Genomic DNA, 8,315 nt, shown 5'->3' with positions numbered 1-8,315 from the left:
AACGCCGCCAAAACACACACGACAAAGAGAAAAATAAATTAAAATTATTAGTGTTATGTACAAAATAAAAAGTGCCCCCTAAGCCCCCTGCTGCTACCAACAGCCCCCTATCTATGTGTATGTGTATCTGTGTGTGTTCGCGAGTGCTTGTGTGTGTGTGAAAAATGCATTAATTACACCAATTCCAAGGCGAAAAAGCTACAACAAAAAATACCACAGCAAATACAATCAAATACAAACAAAAACAAAACGGAAAAGCAAATATATAAAAAATACCAACCAAAAGAATAAAATTATGCAAATTTTTTTGTTGTTTTCCCAATACAAAAATAATTTTTTGTGATGCTCTTTCTGATGAATGAAATTCACAGAAAAACCGCAAAAAAAATATACAAAAATTTGTTGTGTCTCTAAACAAATATATAAACGGTAATATTTGGACTCGCGATTCGGTTCGGGATCGTTGGGCTATAGCTTCTGAGCCCCCACCGTCAAAGAACTGTACCGTACCGGTCGTCGCGTCGCTTCTTTGGAGGTGTTTCGAAAAAGTACCACCACGAAAATGCATAAATTTCGAATACAGTCCAAAACGGGTGCACAATAAGCCGACAAAAACAGGATCCTTCAGCGGCTAAGGAACACCTCATCAATGGTGTAAGTATTACCGCATTTTGTGGAAGCTTCCAGCAGCAGACAGGTGGGGGGCATACGTATGCCTGGAAGAAGAGTATGAGTTTATGGGGAGGTGTATCCCGTTTTCAGGGGCACACATTTTTGGGGGGATTCCCAGGGAGACTTTTACTTGGAGATACGCCTACATTTCGAGGGAAATATATGGTATTATTTAGGGGGGAAATGCATCAATTCATAAAGGGGAAATGTACCAATTAAGGGAAATTTTTGTGCTTTGCTTAGAGCTAGAAGCAAGGAGCCGAGCCCCTTCTTGGAGATCCTTATGGAAAGGGGAATTCGGTAATAAATATTAGTAGGCAAATCGGTAATCGGTAATACAGCAGACCAATGCAGGTGCTTTTGCAGTGGAGACTGAGGCAGTGAAAAAGGGTGTGACTAAGGACGATTTCAGTAACAGAAATTAATGCGTAATTAGAATTTCCCTAAAAGAGAATACCATTTTTTATAGCCAGAAAATATTCGTATCCACAAATAACAGTAACATGAGTATGTTTCTGATAGACAAACATTTCCAATAAACTGTTGTGGAAATCCAGAATAAGTGTTTTTTCAAGGGGATAATATAGGTATATATTTTTATTTCTAGAAATTGAAATTCTAGCAGTACAATTCTATTGAATTGATTTCTTTCAAAGAAGACATATCCACGACACAGTTCTGTCTGGAAAAATGTATACTTTGAACATAAATAAAAGAACATGTGCAAAAACAGACTTTATTTCCAGCAGAACTCCACATTTTCTTCTAAGAAATGACTCTACTCAGTCTGTATTCCTACAATATATTACTACTGATTAGAAAATGATTATCATTATCACTTGTATATAATATTTCTTTCCATTTTTCTATTTCATTGCAGCTCTCAACGCAATTGGTAAGAAAGGAAATCCAAACCCAACGAAAACCAATAAAATGTGTTTGTATGGTGCCAGAATCTCTATAGAGAGAGCTCTCTCTATAGATAAATATATGTAGTTCCAAAAAAGTGTACAAAAAGTGTTTTAAACAAGTGAAAAAGTCCCCTCAGAGAAATAAACCCATGAAAAGTCTTACAAAAGATGAAATATACCCAAAAATAACCAAAGAAATTAAATATCCTAAAAAAAACAACAACAAAATGGAAAATCCTTCAATATCCTTTAAAATACGAAAGAAAAAAATTAAAAAATCGTAAAAAAAATACGGAATAAAAATAAGTGCAAATTTAACTAAAAAAAAAAGGAAACAACTCAACAACTTCTATATAGAAAAAGAGGATTCCTAGCCGATCCGATCTGCAGCACAAAGAAAAATGGCACAACTTCTGTCTGGGGCGGGGGCTGGGGCTGGGGAGCTCTGCTCTGCTACGCTGCCGGCTTCGAAGTCCTCTGTCGCTGTCCTCTGCTGGCTGCGAGCAGCAATTAACTCGAAAGCAAAGAATTTCATCAGAAATTCAAAGCACACACACACGCATGGACATTCGTGTATACACGAGGGGGGGGGCACCGACGGATGACGTGCAACGGGGCTGAAAATAAAGAGCGGCAGCAGCGACGTTGGCAGCGGCTACAAGCGCTCGTTCGTCGTCGTGTACATGCATATGTCCGTGTTTGTGTGTGTTTGTGCCAAACTACACAACCAACAACGCAAAATAAACTAGGGAGCGTGAAAGAGAGCGACATATGCGCTGTTTGCGCAGGTCAAAACGAGATGGCCAGCGTTTTGGGTTGGAGAGAAATTGTCGTGTCGCGTCGTCGCGTCGAATGGTTTTTTTTTTTTTTTCCTTAACCCGTTTTGTATGCGTGCGCTCCTGCAAACGCAAAAGCCAGAGCGCCGCCAGTCCCAGTCCCAGCCGCCAGCAGCCCAGCCGCCAGAATATACTCTATTCGCATACATTTTCTGGAAGCAAGTGTGTCGCTTACAGTTTTCTATCGATTCGTTTCCTCAAAGGTTTGACAGCCGGAAAGAGAGACCAGAGATGCGCGCAAAGAAATAAGTTGAAGGCAAGACTAAAGCCGGGAGTGGGGCGTCGCTGGGTGGGGATACAGGACCTGCAGCCAGAGCGACCGTGGTTGAGCCAGCAAGCGCGACAAAAAATACAAAGTTGTCGCGGCATGTGGTGGCATCTCATCTCTTCTTACCACACCCCACCCCCTCGCTCAATGCACAAATACTGCAAATGCTTCTCTCTGCCCCTCAGACAAAACCACTGCAATGCTTCCCCCCTCCCCCGGCCCCTGACAACAGCCACTGCAAATGCGGTCGGTCGACGACGGTGTCGTTGCTGCTGCTGTGCATGTATGTGTGGTCACGTAGCAGCGCGCTAAATACATACACTCCCGCTCATGTACATACATATGTATGCATGTGCATGTGTATGGAAATGTAGATCCATGTATGCGTATGAAAACGGGTTTTTTCTTCTGCCTGGAATATTCATGGATTCTAGGCAATCATTTTCTTTAATGGGGTTTTTTCCCCCCGCAATCATCGTGCATAGATCATCCAATATGAGATCTCCAAAAAACTAAACCAAATATTGCAATAAATGGTACCCGAGCGCGCAGGCAGGCCTTAAATGAATGTCTCTTGTTGTCTCAAAATGGCGTCAGGCGGCGCCTGCTAAAAACGAAAAAACTTAACGAAACGAAAAAAACGTGAACAACGCACAAAGAGAAACTATTTTTTCTGTGTAAAATTCTGTTATTTCTTTCAGTTTTTTTTCTTTCTGTTTGCTTTTTTGCACACGTCAACAAAGAGGGTGGGTGGGGTGGTCGGGATACAGACAGAGAGAGAGAGAGAGACAGAGATGGAGAGAGCAGGCAAGCAGCAAAGAGATACAACAACCGCACCCCACCAGGCATGTAAAGCGACTAAAGCGAGTCTGTCGCGCGGGCCCCAACTTTAAGTACAGCCAGGCCAGGCCCTGGCGCGCGAGAGAGAAACTTTCACGATCGATTGGAGCAGCCGCAGCCAGCCCCATTGTGTTGCTCCCCCCTTTGTATAAATTAGCATAGGTGCGAGCGAGAGGCAGCTCGTTTCGCGTTTGGTATATGTACACCGGACAGCGGCTGCGCAGTTACCATTTTTGTACAGCCAGCTAGCACTCACATATGTACAGAGCTACGCCGCCATCGCACTCACACATAGGCACGGTTATATGTGATTTCCTGCCTGCGCCCCCAAAATGGACAAAAACTACAACTACATGCGGGCTACAAAGCTACAATTCTACGCCGTATCAGGCAGGGGATACGTCGTCATCAAACGACACGAAACAGCACGAACACACATACGCAGACAGAGAAGGAAAAATGACTACATAACCATTTATAAATATACAAGAATAAAAGGGAAGGGGCAGGCAGTGGCAGAGGCAGAGGCAGGGGCAGCGCCAGCGACAACGACAGCGCTACAACAATGACGAGCGGACCGGACGGCCGCAAAAAAACAAAACCAACGGAGAGCAGATACTCGTTTTTCCATGCGGCCTCCCCCACCCCACACTCTTTGCTCAGTACATACATATGTATGCCCATATATACATATTCTTTATATACATCAAACTACATAACACAACCAATACACACACACATACACTCTGTGTGCTCTCCGTGTGTGCGCGCTGAAGCAGCAACAACATGGAACGAACGTCGAAAACCAGTCGCGGCATCTCGCTCTAGCAGCCAAGTGTGAGCAGCTCTATCTCACTCTGGCAACCGAAGAGGCTTTCAGTGCAAAGCAAACGTCAATTATAAGCAAACAAGCGACGTTGCCGAACTTCACCGGCAGAGCAGCAGCACAGGCAGGCCGACCAGCAGAGGCAGAGGCAGGCAGCACTGGCTGTAAGAAAAAGAGAGATAGAGCAATATCATTCCAGAGGAAAAGAGACAGAGATAGAGAGAGAGCTAAGGCTAAGGCGACGTTGCCGAACTTCAGCAGCAGCATGAATTGTATTTGCTATTCTTGTTTCTCTTCTTTTGGTTCTTTAATGCATGGAATTTTAACATGCCCGCCCTCCCCCTGCCGCCCCTCTCCTCTTCTCCTACCCTTAACCCTCTGAACACATCCCCCTGCCCCTGCCCCTGCCCCGCCCCACACCCTGTAGCTACGCTTCGTTGGGTTGGTTTTCGGCCTCGCAATGGACCCCCTTCCAAACTCCCGGCTACCGGACCGACCCGGCCATGTTCTTCGGATGGAATGGTATATGGGATGTTCTTGTGGAGAGAGGGGTTGAGGTAGGGGTAGTACCCCGGTCTGGGATCTGGAATGGATTATAATAACGTGCTGCTGTCTCTCATTTTCCTCATTTTCCACCTTCTGAAAAGAGAGGAAATGACCAAAAACCCTTCAGAAAATGTATATTTTCTGGTTAGAAACGATAGATTCCTATGGAAAAAGAGGTTTTTAATCCTACACAAAATATGTGTCTTTTCTAAATCGAAGTTTTCTTTACGAAACGCATATTTGTACCTTTTTTTTTGATCCTAAATGGATAGTTCTCATATGAAGTCTTCATTCTGATCGCACAGATAATCTTCATTGAGGATATCCATCCTCCATCCTTTTATAAAACAACTCTTTTAATGTATCGTTTATGATTAAAAATATAAGATTCCTTTAGAAAAGATCTCCGTATTTTGCTGAAATGAGAAATAAAAGTATGGCCCATGGAAATGTTCTGTAAATTGCCATTTTCCACCGGACACCCGCATCATTGTAGTGGGTTTTTATAAGGGAAATAATCATGAACATCCGACTTGAGGGCTCTATAAAGCGATCTCTGTAGATCTGTGTGTTTCTTTGACGCTTGGGGCTGGAGAATTGTTCGCTGCTGGGAGATCTGGAGAGGCTTGTGAATCTCGTACCCGGACCGTACCCCATTGTGTATTTCAATATGTTTAAATTGTTGAGAATTGAATTAAATTAAAGATACTTTTGCAATTTTTCCATTTTTAGTTGTTTAAATTAACATAAATTGGCGCAAGTGATGAAATCTAAAGATCTATAGAGATCCCAAAAAGAAGAGATCTATAGAGATCCCAAAATCCCCCAAAAAAAAAAGAAAGTGCATAGCCAACCCCTCCCCCCCAAATAGTGTGAGAGTGATAGTGCTAAAAAGTATCTCAAAAATATACATAAAGTGTATCTAATAAATGTATTTTTTTCCCCCTCATAAAATAGTGCAAATCCTTCATAAAAAAAAGGGTATCTAATATCGAGAAAAATCGAAACAAATCGAAAAATCAAAGATAACGCAGATATAGATAAAGATCTTTTAAATACCGATTGAAATGTGTATAATGTTGAATGCAACAAAGTGGAGTGCGCACTCCATTTGAAATAGATAAAGATGCGCAACCGCTGCCGTGGCCTCCATTTGTGGCATACGACGCGATGCAACGCCTAAATATCCGTGGAAGAAGCAACTGCTGTGAGTGTTCGAATGTTGTCGAAACATGGTACGCGACAGTAGCCGTAACATTTGTTTTGGAAAATTAGCCGAAACTACGACAACCACAACGCCACAACAGCAACAGATCCTGCAACATCCTGTGCAGCAGCCACATCATCAACAGCAGCAGCAGCAGCAGCCAGCATTCGTTGTGGATAGCAGCATTAATAATAATAATATTAACAACAACAATAATAATAATAATCAGAAATTAAAAAGGTAAGAAATTGGTAGAGAAATCTGGCTGTGAAAAAGAATCTGGAGATCTTTATAGATACAAAAATTAAGGAGAACCGAGCTCCAAAATGAGATCCATTAGACATGACATCTATAGATGTACTTTTGGGTTACTTTTTAAGGATCTAAATTATTGAATATTACGCGTGGAGTGAAAAAAAGTAAAGAGTGTCTATAGATCAATAGATAAATCGTTGAAGAGATCTCTGAAGGATAAATCTATAGATATAGATACAAAAATAAAATCGAACGAACATGAAATCCAAAGGGGAACCTTTTTTTTTTTAGCTTTTTAGCTTTTTAGGATATATAAGACATATAGAATTTTATTATTGTCTTCGAGCCGAAGATCAGCTGAAAAACTATTTAAAAATTCATCGATAAATTGGTAGTCCCGTTAAATCTAACCGTAATTTCTTTGTCGAAACTTTTTGGAATCTTTTTATGGTCCTTAAACAGATTTTGCTGTTAAATATAGATATTCTTATATGAAGAATCTGGAAAACTGTGTGTCCAGAAAGGATATGGAAATATGGCACTATTCCGTAGAAATCCGTAGAAAAATTCATAGAAACATACATATTATAGTTGCCTTTTAAAGAAATTGGTAAGGAATTACTATATATAACCCTTTAAAAACAATGGAAAGAAAATTGTAAATTCTACAATAGAGAAAAATATCTGAAATTAATTTCAAACATTTTAAAAGAGGATTTTCAATCCAAATGATCTTTTCCAGCTTTCAAAGACAGAAAATCACCACGAAAAACCTCCTACTATCTCTACGAAAAAAAAGGTCGTATCTGTTGGTTGCGTATGTGTTCCTTATGCGTGACTGTGTGTGGGTGCCGCTAAATGCTTTAGTCACGATTGCCCATTTTTGAAACCAGAATACAGAAAGAAAACCTCTTAGATACGTATGTAGATACTTGGTATGTAAATTTGTATCTGTTGGATGCCTGCGTAGGCCACTTATGGGAGCTACTTGTGCGAGTATCTGCTGCCCACACGAAGGCACCACCAGCTCTTATCACGAGTGGGGAAACGTATCTGTATCTGTGTCTGTGCCTGTGGCTGTGCCTGTGATGCATTTCTAAGCTGACGGTTTGACAGGGCGACGGCGACCTCCTGCTCCTCCTTTTGCTGATGCTGATGCTGATGCTGCTGCTTCTGTAATCGTTGAGATACAAAAAGCTAATGGCTCGGCTCGGCTGTGGCCGTGCCCGAAAAAGAATGTGTAACGTAACGTTTTTTACCTTGACTTGGTCGCTGTGTATCTGTGTATCTTTTGCTTTTGCTTTGGGCTTTTTTCTTCTATGAGCATGTGTATCTATGTGTCTTACCTGAGTGGGCCCACCCTTGTGGATGTATGTGTGTATGTTTGTGCGTTGCGGTGGCTACGTGTACAAATATTAGGCATCACAACTAAGGCCAACAGCAAAAGATACAGATACGCCAAGCAGAGGAGAAGAACAGAGATACAGATACTTGCAGAGAACAGAGAGTCACAGGAAGATACCACAGAGATGGGGGGGGGGCGATATTTTCGTAGAAAGCATATTCGATGTACAGAAACATTAAAGTGTTTCAGGAAGATGCAGATACATTTAGAGCTACAACATGTGGCACTCCCTGTCGTCGCCTGGACTGTCTTCCGTCTCTTAAAAAGCACCTCATACCTTTCAGATACATCTGTATCTTGCTCTCCTATTAAGTAATATCGTAGCTTCTCTTATCTTATCTTTCTTTTTTGATATTTTTGTTTTAAATGTGGCAACAGTTCTCTATTCCGAAAATATAAACAAACAACATTCTCAGGCAGAACTTTCAATGATTTTTAGCCCACATTTTACACGCCAACGATCCTCAGATACCCAGGGTCAAAACACAAGGCAAAAACACAGACAAATATCAAAACAACGCCCTAAAAAAACCCCATAAACTTTGCAAC

At 41.5% G+C, this 8,315-nt stretch overlaps 1 long non-coding RNA gene across 1 annotated transcript; it reads left to right on the top strand.

The window, feature by feature from the left end:
* Positions 1-415: 415 nt before the first annotated feature.
* Positions 416-6,243, top strand: LOC113565398. Its single transcript, XR_003408579.1, has 3 exons — positions 416-654; positions 1,553-1,567; positions 5,857-6,243. It is a non-coding gene; the product is annotated as an uncharacterized LOC113565398 (long non-coding RNA).
* Positions 6,244-8,315: the final 2,072 nt, after the last annotated feature.

Source organism: Drosophila persimilis, unplaced genomic scaffold, assembly GCF_003286085.1.
Source record: "Drosophila persimilis strain 14011-0111.01,24,50 unplaced genomic scaffold, DperRS2 tig00000124-arrow-pilon, whole genome shotgun sequence".
NCBI classification, from domain to species: Eukaryota; Metazoa; Arthropoda; class Insecta; order Diptera; family Drosophilidae; genus Drosophila; species Drosophila persimilis.
This window is presented reverse-complemented; position numbering and strand designations above follow the sequence as displayed.